This window comes from Dendrobates tinctorius, unplaced genomic scaffold (assembly GCF_039654945.1).
Source record: "Dendrobates tinctorius isolate UK_male_01 unplaced genomic scaffold, ASM3965494v1 ptg000239l, whole genome shotgun sequence".
NCBI lineage: Eukaryota > Metazoa > Chordata > Amphibia > Anura > Dendrobatidae > Dendrobates > Dendrobates tinctorius.
In genome coordinates, this window is record NW_027361906.1 from 1,654,418 (window position 1) to 1,667,085 (window position 12,668).

Below are 12,668 nucleotides of genomic sequence, written 5' to 3' on the forward strand. Positions count from 1 at the left end.
CCAAAAAGGGGTGGAGCCACAAAAGGGGCGGTGACCCAAATTGGAGTGGTAACCCAAAAAGGGGTGGGGTCCCAAAAGGGGGCGGTGACCCAAATTGGAGTGGCAACCCAAAGTGGGGTGGTGGTCCAGAAAGTGGCCAAGTGTGAAGAAGTGACAGCACTGGGTGACTCAGTAGGTATGTCTGGAGTACCGCAGTGTATGTGCAGGTCGTTTCCAGAATGTGGGATATACTTTCCGGAGCATGACGGGCCGCAAGTGTGTACAGTGATGCTGCACCGGGAAGGAATCTCGGGACGGTTGGACTCCAAGAGTCAGGTGACTCTGATAGGAACTCCTCTCACTTTCTGTCTGACCGAGAAAATGGCCCAGGTTCGCTGTAAACATGGGGTCACGGTGAACTATATGCTAGACAGAGTGGTGTTTGAGGGGCCTGGAGGCAGTGAGTGCCAAGGTGGCGGGATACCACCAGACTTGGTGTATACCTTGGAGGGCGGCCGGGACTTTGTCATGTTGGATGACCTATGGTACGAGGAGGGAGACGTTCCTATAGTTGGGCTAACAGATATTAAGACGGTGATGGTTCCTGACGGGGAAAGGTCAGAGGTGGAAGTGACTGGGAAAAGGGGTATGTCAGCCCAACGGACGGACCTGACATCTCGTGACAAAACTGACGCTGACCTGGTGGGTAAGACGGCGGAAGTAGTCACACGGTTAGTGAGTAACTGGAGGGATGACTTAATCTCTGGGGGTGACTGTGGCTCTGAGAAAGAAAGGGAGCACAGAATAGAAGGGCTAGAGAAAGAAGTCTCTGAGCTCAAAGGCCACATGGTAACGTGGCAAGGACTGAATAAGGCCCTCAGAGAGGAGGTGGATGAATGTGTCAAACAAGAAAGAGGCCTGAGACAAACAGCTGAGCACAGAGTGGATGAGCTGGAGAAGGAAGTCTCTGAGCTCAGGGGTCACCTGTCAGCGTGTCAAACTATGAACAAAGCTATAGTGAAGGATATGGAGGTGCTCAGAGAGGCCCAAGAGAAGCATCAACAGGAGATTCTCAGGAGAGAGGATGAGCGTCGCTACCTGGCAGAGGAGCGAGATAAAGTTCTGCAAGAACTCAGTGGAGTAGTAAAAGGTCTTCTGTGGGAGAAGAAGTGGATGGGCGAAGACGTACAGCGGCCGTCCCCGACTGATAGCAAGGCAGAACTGACAAAGCCCATCTTGGAAAAGGGTCCTGAAGACTGTAAATTTCAGGAAGATGGTGAGCCAAGAGCTGCACAAGACAGTCATCCGGTCATGACAGATATCTTAAGGGAAGTGTCCGTGGGGAACCCAGAGCCATCTGTCCAGGATGAGAGCAAGTCCACGACCTTCAAGGTTGTAATTGATGTACCAGAAGACATGCAAGAAGCCTGTGCTGAGGAAGGTGTGCATGAGGCTTTCAAAGAGGCGATCAAAGCGTGTAAGGTGCACTGGGCACCTGAGACTCGGCAGTTGGTGATAGTATCAGCTAGGGAAAACACATCAAACCGAGTAGCTGTCCTGAAAGAGATGCATTTGCAGTGTCTACGTGTCAAACAATTGGTTAGGCGGAGTAATATGAAGGCTGCTCGACGCCTAGAGATAGCAAGAGAGGCTATGGATCGGTTGGGTTTGAGGAAAGATGTGGTTCCGGTACCCAAAGCTCTTATTGGGAGAATCATTGGAAGGTCCGGGAAGGTGATGCAGGACCTTGTGAATGTCTCCGGTGTGGTGAGGGTGAGGATCCCTCCTGATGACGAAGACCAGGTGTCTGGTGAAGTGGGAAGGATTCCCATGATGGTGGTTGGCTCCATGGAAAGCCTGAGGAACTTTCAATTGCTCTTGGAGTATAGAGTGGGGTACCTGCAAGAGATTGAACAGTTGAAGCTGGACCGCCAGCGGATTAATAAAGAAGTGCGGAATACCAGGTGGCGGCCGCCTTCATACCAAGATGTAAGGACCCCAGGGGTACCGCCAAGAAGTGACATGGCAGATGGCCGAAGAATGTCAGCGAGTGGCAATTCGACAGACCGTACGAGGTTGAAGGGCTGTAGTTCCTGTGAGACGTTGACTGAGTCAGACTCGTGCCAGACAGCAGGATCGACTAAGACTTATGACCGCACCAACCGAGAGAGATGGTCAATGAGAGAAAGATCAGGTGACAAGGGGCACTGTAACAGTGTGGTGACTAAACAGTGTCTGATGATGCAGACAGACCGTGACTGGAGGGTCAAAGACAATGACCGGTATTGTGACCGCTGGGGGCGGGGGAGGCCTAATGTAGAGATGAGGCCGTATGACAAATGGAGACAGTTCTCTCGACCTGTGGGGCAAGGTGCAATACGTGCCTGGTCTCGAAACCCTGGTGTGATGTTGTGTGTTCAACCCCACAAGTTTGAACATAGGGGGGAGGTATGTGGTGTAATGACCACTGTGTCCACGAGGGGGCGCTGTGTGGATGTCCCAAGAGTGTGAGTGGTTGAAGAGCCATTATGTATCTCAAGGTGGGTGACCTTGAGATAGAGACATATGTATGTTTATGAATGCTATTATAAAGTATATACGTCTGTGTGAAGGACCTGTGGTGAGGTCATAGTCATGTGACCCGGTGGGCGTGGCTATGGACCATATAATGTGGCCAGGTTAGGTCACATGGAGCGAATGCTGGGACCTGATTGGTCCAGTTTGGAAGGTCCCGTGAGGAGAAGGATCTCCTCACTAACAGCAGCCTGTGGAGCGGCTGTGTGTGTAATGGCGGCCAGTATCTGAGAGTCCCTGAGGAGTGAGTGGACTTCTGCGGCCTGGAGAAACAGCCATATGGGAACCCTGACGTGGGTGAGATAACCCTGGGGCTAAATAGCCTGTATAATGGACGCTCTCCTGTAATGCTGTGTATATTGCTGCTGGAGGTTTATGAAGGATGAATAAACTTCATAGACTATGATTTGTTGGAAAATCCTGTGCCGGATGTGTTTTTCGATCGCTGCAAGCGAGAACCCCTTACTTACATGACAGCGCTACCTCACACTATGTACAAGAATATAACTACTGTAATACTGCCCCTATGTACAAGAATATAACTACTATAATACTGCCCCTATGTACAAGAATATAACTACTATAATACTGCCTCTATGTACAAGAATATAACTACTATAATACTGCCCCTATGTACAAGAATATAAATGCTATAATACTGCTCTATGTACAAGAATATAACTACTATAATACTCCCCTATGTACAAGAATATAACTACTATAATACTCCCCTATGTACAAGAATATAACTACTATAATACTGCCTCTATGTACAAGAATATAACTACTATAATACTGCCCCTATGTACAAGAATATAAATGCTATAATACTGCTCTATGTACAAGAATATAACTACTATAATACTCCCCTATGTACAAGAATATAACTACTATAATACTGCCTCCTAGCTGTGAGGTTGTGTGTCTGTGGTTCTCCTGATGTCTGGAGCAAGCCCAGGGAGGGGCCACCCTGGGTGGGGAAGCTCCCCAAGCAAGGCCCTGGCTTCCAGGCCTACACTGGGAGGAAACTCCCAACCTTCTCATGTGGATGGAAATCCCAGAGTTGCCTCTGCAGGAAATAAACCTCAGAATGGAAGTCCCAGCAGCATGGAGAAAGATCCTGTGTTGAAGTTCAGCACAGTAAAGAAACAGGAGAAAGCTTTGTCTGTGTGCAAGGATGTTTCTGTTAAACAGTCGGCCAGTCAAGGCCAACAGTGTCCAGAGCCTGGAAGGAAATCCCAGAAGGCATCTTCTGCTGAGACCCTGAGTGATGGAGGGCAGGTGGCTGCACAGAAGGTGAGGCAGAGTCCATCATCAGCTTCAGGTGTGCAGCTCACTCCAGGCAGACAGAGACGGACATCTCTGGAGAAGCAAACACTCCAGGAGAACCTTCAGCTGGGACATGTGGTGACCAGCATGGCGAGCTCTGGACGCACGAGGTTGCAGGCTGGTGGCAGCGGTAAAAGTGTTGTGGAGGCTGGAGTCACAAAACCAGCGACATTAAAAACCAACGTGTCTACCCCTAAAGCAAGACCCCAGAAGGAGCCGCCGCGTGCCCCGGAGCTACAGCTGGCAGAGGAGATACCAGGACTGGTCAGGAGGATGGGTGAGTTGCAGCAGCAGAGGAATCTTCTGCAAATGGAAATAGACTGCATTTACAAGGTGAAGGCTGCTAATCCTGGGGATCACTCTGCATATGACCAGAGACTGAATGCACTGGGGGTAGAGCTGGCGACTGTGGTGCGGGACATAGACTGTGTGCTGGTGAGGATGGGGCCCCTGGCAGAGACATATAGGAACCAGGAGCGGTTGAGGTCCTGCGCGCAGGACTCTGCTGGTTCCAGCACAGACATTGTCCCAGGGGGGACCCGGCAGCAGGTGCGGCCGGTGCTGCAGCCTGCTAGCTTCTGTTTTAAGGAGGGTCAGATACTACACCAGCAGCCGCAACTACCTGCGGCAGACCCCAAGCAGGAGCAAGAGGCTCAGATCCCAGCAGTACCACAAGTCCCAGCATGCCCAGCACAACAGCAAGACAGTGGACATGAGACTGCATCTACTGTTGGTGTCCAGGAGAGCACTAATTCTGGGGATATTGATACTGTTCATGTGGGGTTGGGGGCTGAAGGGGGTACAGAGACTGTGGTGGACATTGCGCATCCTGATGATGCTATTGAGATTGATGATGGTAATAATAATAATGTGCAAAATGTCTGTGATTTCCCCCCTTTGGTTTCCAGCACACAAGGTGCAACAGGCCCCTCCGCTGCAGACCCTCGCCCTGTCAGTCAGCACAGTGTGGCCCCACAGGTCCCTCCCAGTAATGTTTGGAGCCACGGCGCTCCGTCCTTTACCTCTGGCGCCAATTACACCGGGCAGGCTTTCAAAAGGAGGAATGTGGTGCGGTTCAGGCACAGAGGTGCCAAGGAGGATCTGCCGGAGAGGAGGCTGGTGGTCAGGGAGCTTCTGTGCCGCCAGATGGGGTTTGCGCCGGTTAATATCTTGGCGGTCATCAATCTGCCAGACAGACAGGGCTATGATATCAGCTTTAAGCTTATGTCTGATCTGGACAGATTCTGGGCCAATTTCCCCAAGTTCAGGGATGCTGATGGCTGGAATAAGTTCAGCTTCATTCCAATATCTAAGCCGGATACAGCCACGGTTAACATCATCTTTTGGAATGAGGCTGTTCCCCCGCAGGACATTGTGGTGTGGCTCCGGAGGCATTGTGACCTTGTCTCCGACCTCACCAAAAACAGGGATGAGGACGGTATATGGACCGGTGGATGGAAGGTGCTTGTGAAATTGCGCCAGCACAACAACATCACGGCTCACTTACCCAACTCCTTCTTTATCGGGAGGGAGAAGGGAGTTTGCTTCTACCCTGGGCAGCCACGAAAGTGTTTTAAGTGTGGTAAAGTGGGTCACCTGGCAAACACCTGTACCGTGGTAAAGTGCAGCCTGTGCGGGGAAGTCGGCCACTTAGCGGCAGATTGCCAGAACATCAAGTGCAACCTCTGTGGGGAGGTCGGCCACCCTCACAGGGACTGTCCTGATGCCTGGCACAATATATGTAAGCTCCTTCCTGATGAGGAGTTAGTGACAGGGACAGAGGCTCAGGAGGAGGAGGCTTTAATGTCAGGGACAGTACTGACCAGGTCAGAGGTCCACCAGGGGTCCGCTCAGGTAACATCAGAGCAGCTTTGTACAGAGGGGAGCATGGAGGTCATCCCTCAGGTCCAGCAGCCACATGTAGCCACCACTTCAGTATCACCATCTCTAGCTGAAGAAAGTGGCTGTAATCAGGTTAAAAGGAAAAAAAAGGACAAGGCCTCCCGTAAACCTGAGGAGGAGTATGTCACTAGCCAGGGTGGCAGGAAAAAAGTCCAGAGTTCAGCAGGTGTGATTGTCATGTCCAATAAGTTTGATGTTTTGTCTGAGTCTGATGGGGACTTGGAGGAAGAGATAAAAAGAATAGAGACTGAGTATGACAGGGACGTAGTGGATCTTCCACCTACAAAACGGAAGCCTGTACCTGCTGACACTGAGATACAGTCTGACATGGAGACCAGTGGTAGTCAGAACATCTGTGACCCAGACTTATGATGGCGGCTTTTACATCTCTGCTCCTCTGTTGTGGTATTGTGATGGCAGACTTCTCATTAAAAGTAACATCCAGTAATGTGAACAGCATTAAGGTGAGGAGGACGAGGCACGCTGTCTATGACCATCTCCGATACCTGGACGCAGATGTCATCTTTCTGCAGGAGACGCGGCTGACGACTCAGGGGCTCATGAGGGAGGCTGAGAGGGAATGGTGGTCTGGTCCCTCTTTTTGGTCACTGGCTATGGAGCCGTACGCCGGGGTCGCCATTCTAACACCGGGCATGTGACAGTACATAGGATGACGGAGGTGGTTATGGGAAGGTGTCTGGTCCTGGAAGTCACTGTCCATGGGAGGCGTCTCCGGCTTATTAACATCTATGGGCCACAGACAGTGACTGACAGGATACAGTTATTTAATGATGTCAAGCCTTATCTGTTCACCTCTCTTCCAGTGATAATGGCGGGGGACTTTAATGCCATACTGACATCAGGTGACAGCTCCTCAGGTAGAACCGTGACGAGGGATGGTAGGATCTTGAATAACATAGTCCTGCAGGCCGGATTAGGGGACGTCTTTAAACGGGGAGGACGAAAGCCAAAATTAACCTATTCCTGCTCCAATAGAGGCAGTAGAATAGATCTGGCTTTTGTAAGTCCCATGGAAGTCATTGGTGCCATGAGTGAGAGAGTCGTCCCATACTCAGACCATCTTGCCCTATATTTCTGCCTGGGGGCCACTAAGCGAGCTGATGTTGGTTGGGGGTTATGGAGACTCAATTCTAGCCTCCTCCATGATGTCTCTGTCCAGAGTTGTGTCCATTCCCTTTTGCAGGGTCATCTACAGAGAGTGGACTTCTATGACAACATGGCCGACTGGTGGGAGGACGTCAAGGATGATATCAGATACCTCTTGAAGAGACTGTCAGTTAAGAAAGGCAGGAGTAAGTATAGCCAGTACCTAAGGCTGCGCAAAGAATTGTAGTCACTCTATTCGGAGGGCGGGGGTAACAAAGAGAAGATCGACCGGTTGAAATCTGAGATAAGGCACTATCAGTACAGCAGGTACACCTCCTTGGTTCTCGAACGGGATTATGGGGTCTTGGGGGCACATGATCCATTTGAGAATTGCCGGGAGCGGGTGGCCAATAAATTGGTCACAGGTCTCATTGACTCCCAGGGTGTATTGCAGGAATCTCGGGAGGGTATCCTGGGGGTTGTGAAATCTTATTATACTGACTTGTTTCAGAGGAAGGCTTTGGATAAACATAAAATGACTCAATTCTTGGAGGCAACTCCAACACCTGATATTAATGATCTGGACTTTTCTCCTTTGACAGCAGAAATAACGGTGGAGGAGGTTAAGGAGGCCATTGATAAGTTACATCTGAAGAAGGCACCAGGTCCGGATGGTATAACAGCAGAATTTTATAAGAAATTCAAAGACCTCCTGGCTCCAATTCTTGTGGATGTTTACAAAAATTGTCTAGAAAATCACCTGATGCTTCCATCCATGAGAGTGTCCTCATTAATTCTGCTGTCTAAAGGTAAGGAGCCGAGCGACATCAAGAACTGGAGGCCAATTGCCCTCTTGAATGTTGACAGGAAGATTCTGGCAAAGATCCTGTTTTCTAGGTTAGTCTCTTTGTCCCCGGCACTGTTGGTATTCTCTCAGTTTGGCACGGTAAAAGGGCGGAACATCTCTGGAGCAGTCATCTCGATACGAGAGATGTTTGAGAGATGTAAAGCTCTGCGGTGTGGGAGATATGTTGTCAGTCTGGACCAGGCTAAAGCCTTTGACAGAGTTGATCATGACTATCTGTGGGCCACTTTGTCAAAGTATGGTATTCCGGGACAATTTGTGGATTGGCTGAAGACTTTGTACAGAGAGGCGGTGAGCTTTCCTCTGATTAATGGTTGGCAGGGTGGCACTTTTGGAGTTGAGGCGGGGGTGAGACAGGGCTGCCCGCTGAGTCCACTCCTGTATGTTTTTGCCATAGACCCGTTTTTGAGGTCACTGCAGGAGTGTAACTTTTGGGGGGTGCCGGTCCCCCACTGCTTGCCTCTGAAGGTGGTTGCCTACGCGGATGATGTGACGCTGGTGATATCTAATCCTCATGAGGTGCAGATGTTGTCTGCGGCCATCAGAAGTTACTCAGAGGCCTCCGGGTCTCTGGTCAACCTTGAGAAGAGTCAAGCTCTGTGGACATTGCAATCTGACCCAGACTTTGATCTGCCACAGTTTGTTAAGGCCTCCACCCATATTAAGATCTTAGGGGTTAAATTTGGGAGGGACGATAATGCCAGCCTAAATTGGGAGGAAAAATTGGAGACCGGAAATGCAAAGGTTCAGCGATGGAAGAACTGGAGGCTGACTTACAGAGAAAGGGTTGCTATGTTGAAGACTTACCTGGTCCCCGTCTTTTTGTATGTCTCTGTCGTTTTTCCTTTGCCAGAATCCTTCTCGGCGAGGCTCCTCAGCCTGTTCTTCCAGCTCTTGTGGGGGAACAGGATGAACCTGATAAAGAGGGGAATAACGTACCTACAGCGGAGTGAGGGCGGGCTGGATATGTTGAATCCAAGGGTTTTCTTTGACTCCTTGTTTCTGAAAGTAAATTTTGGGAGCATGGATTCAAACAGTGGCTCCCTGTGGGCGAATAGTATCAGGTATTGGATATTGCCTTTTGCGGAATCTTGGGTGCGAGGCGGAAGTCTCAAGAGGAGGAGATGGACAGGTGACCACCTCCCCCAGTATCTGGAATATGGTCTGAAGTGTGTCAGGAAGTGGGGACTGGAGAAGTCCTACATTGAGAGTAATACGAGGAAAGATCTGTGTGCTCATATATGTAGGACTTTCTTCTACTCTCCACTGGCCCTAAGAGATTGTGCCACTAGTACCCTTCAGGACAGTCTCCGATTCCTCAACGGGAGGCGACTTCCAGCAAAGTTTTTTGACATTGCTTGGCTGTCGTTACATGGGGAAACTCTTTGTGAGGGGGAACTTAAAATATTTAAGTGTTTCGGATCGGAACTGTCCCCTTGGTTGTCAGCAGGAGGAAACCATGGAGCATTTTATTTGTGATTGCTGGGGAGGTAGGGAAATATGGACGTAAGTATCGACCAAGCTGAAAATCCCCAGACTGCTGTCCCTGAATTACCCTGACATTATCTACGGTGTCCCATCCACTGACAGTAACATCGACAGGGGGACAATGTACCTGATCATTACCACCATTAAGTATTACCACTGGCACATGAGAACCCGAGTGTCCCTCCACAGCGAGCCCTTCCATCCCGTCACCGCAGCCACAAAGATACTGTCCGAGCTCAGATGGATAAGAGCGATAGAGATAAAGAAAAGTCAGAGTAATGAGAAACTATGGAGGAATGTGTCTGTGGGATAATAACATGATCATGTTACTAAAAGTGTTTATTTCATATTCTTCCTTCCACAGGAGTGAACTCTAAGTTACCTTTATTCCTAATGTATTAATTTAGTTCTATAATTATTGTCTGATGCATTCATGAGAATTTATGTTTTGTATTAAGGAAGAATTCTGTTTATTTTAATTGTATTTGTTGGTTTTATACAATAAAAATTGCCCCTATGTACAAGAATATAACTACTATAATACTGCCTCTATGTACAAGAATATAACTACTATAATACTGCCTCTATGTACAAGAATATAACTACTATAATACTGCCTCTATGTACAAGAATATAACTACTATAATACTGCTCCTATGTACAAGAATATAACTACTATAATACTCCCCTATGTACAAGAATATAACTACTATAATACTGCCTCCTATGTACAAGAATATAACTACTATAATACTGCTCCTATGTACAAGAATATAACTACTATAATACTGCCTCTATATACAAGAATACAACTTGTAGAAACATGTCCTATTTTTATTTAGATTTTTTCGGAATTACTATAATAAGGGGCACTGTTGTCCTCGGTAGTTTTCCATTATTTGACTTCAAAAGAAAAAGCTTACCCAGATAACACAACTGCTTCTCTTTTCTTTGGAATAGAAATATGACATAGCTTTACGCGAGTGAAAATTCGCCTTGTATGTCTAAAGACCGCATGCATCACTAATGAATAGAATTCCCGCGCTGCCTCCCTCCGTCCTGTAAAACATAATGTCTCTTACAGAAATAATCTTATTTGAGGGCTCAGGCGATGGAGCTTTGTAATGTTTCAATGTATTTTAAATTTCACTTTCAGATTCTTCCTGAAAGGAACTTTACAGTGGAATAATAGAAAAAAGTTGACTATGTTTTGTATGTTTTCCTCTTGGAAGCGAGCAGGAGGGAGAAATGGTGGATCTGTTTCCTATAAATTTATATTGGACTCTGACTAGCCCGGTAATGAAAGGTCCGATTCTTGGTACTGTAATATGTCAAATGTGTGGCTGGCACTGTTATGGGGGCACCTTGTAACTGGTAATGTTATGGAGGTTCTGTGTGGCTGGCACTGTTATGGGGGCACCTTGTAACTGGTACTATTATGTAGGCTCTATTTGGCTGGCACTGTTATGGGGAGCACCTTGTAACTGGTACTATTATGTAGGCTCTGTTTGGCTGGCACTGTTATGGGGGCACTTTGTTACTGGTAATGTTATGGAGGCTCTGTGTGCCTGACACTGTTATGGGGAGTACGTTGAAGCTGGTACTCTTATGGAGGCACTTTGTGGCTGGCACTGTTATGGGGGCACCTTGTATCTGGTACTATTATGTAGGCTCTGTTTGGCTGGCACTGTGATGGGGGCACCTTGTATCTGGTACTATTATGTAGGCTCTGTTTGGCTGGCACTGTTATGGGGGCACCTTGAAACTGGTACTGTTATGGATGCTTTGTGTGATAGGCACTGTTTTTGGGTGGGCATTGTGGGTTGAGTTTTTTGGATGCCATTTTCATGTTTGTGCTTTGGATTCCCTGTGTGATGCTGTACCCCCTCAGGGTCCACCATAGACAACACACAGTACCTAGAAAAAATCCTTCAGAATCCATTTATTCTTTACCGTATATTCAACCATTGGACTTTTTTGTAAGTTTTTTTGAGGACCATTAAGTCCACCCTTTATGGGAATTTTACGGAGTCTCTTATTAATGCAGCAGGTGTAATTTAATAGTTGAAAATTGATAAGTCTAAGGCCACCTACGTCTAAGGCCACGTCGTACAATAATCTGGCATTTCATATGAATTTATGCAAGAAAATTAAGAGGAAATGAAAACGCATAGAGATAAAAATAAATGAGAGGAAGACCTGAAAGTACAGAAGTCTCAGAGGAGGCAGAGTTCGGTGCGCTTCTTCATGTCTGAAGACGTTGAGCAGACGTGTGGTCGGTCTCGTGATCTCTCGCTATGTTCTCAGACATGATTGAGACTCGCATGTACTTACTCATAAAGTCTGTGGGAGATTTTTTTGGGGGGTTTCCAGAAGTCGCTGATAAAATCTTAGATATAAACTTATGATCAGCAGCCCACCACCACCACATCTCCTGTGTGATATTTCCAGGGAGGAAGTGGCTTTCAACGTTCAAAAATACCTTTTATCATTTTGTGAAAACCCTAAATAAAAACTGAAATCTCACATTTAGACAAAAACATGAAGTCACAGAGGGGATTTCTGACACATATACATAGCTGTAGACCGAGGTGACACATTCAGTGAGAGCACTATGAATACATCAAGCCGGCGCCAAGAGTGGTCTACAAGAAGAACCATGTAGGATGTCTGGGTTGGCGTAGATTAGGTGGTATAACTTAGAGGTTTCAGCTTTTGGGTCACAAACTTCTAGGCAAAAGCTAAAAGTTGGAAGTTATACTATCTATTCTGCTCCAACCTGGACTTCTTTTAGACCAGTCCTGAAGCCTAAAGCTTAGAGGCTGGCCACTGGTGGCACTTGTCATGGATCTCTTGGCAATGTGTATTGGAAATTAGTCTTTGTTCATGCACGGTTCCAGAAACTAGTCCTGCGGTGGAACCAAATAAAACTGGAATGGTAGGAGGAACAGTTGGCATTGGTCATCATTGGCTCACCATCCTGGTAGCTCTTCTCTGAACTTGCTCCTTTATGTCGGTGCAGCAGGCAGGTGAGGCACACAGGAAATAGGTAGTAGAAGCTTTGGAGATTGCAGGCAGACAGGATTCCGGGAAGCAGGTAGAAGAGGTACTGGAGACTGCAGGAAAACAGGACTAGGAACACTAAAAGACTTAACACCAAGACACTGGCGTGCATCTTGGGAGGCTTTATATGCTTATATAGGCCCAGGCAGACCATCACTTAGGAGCACGCAAAGCCATCTGGAAAGCCAGACGTGGAGCACAACAGAGTTCTGTGGTCCAGGGTGAGGAGAGCAAAACCCAGATCCGGGACAGGTGCAAAACAATGTTTAGCAATCCTTACCACTGCCATGCCAATTGTAGGAAGATCTTTTGAGGAAGAAGGCAGTGTGCTATGCTTAAGTCATGAATGGGTACATCCGAA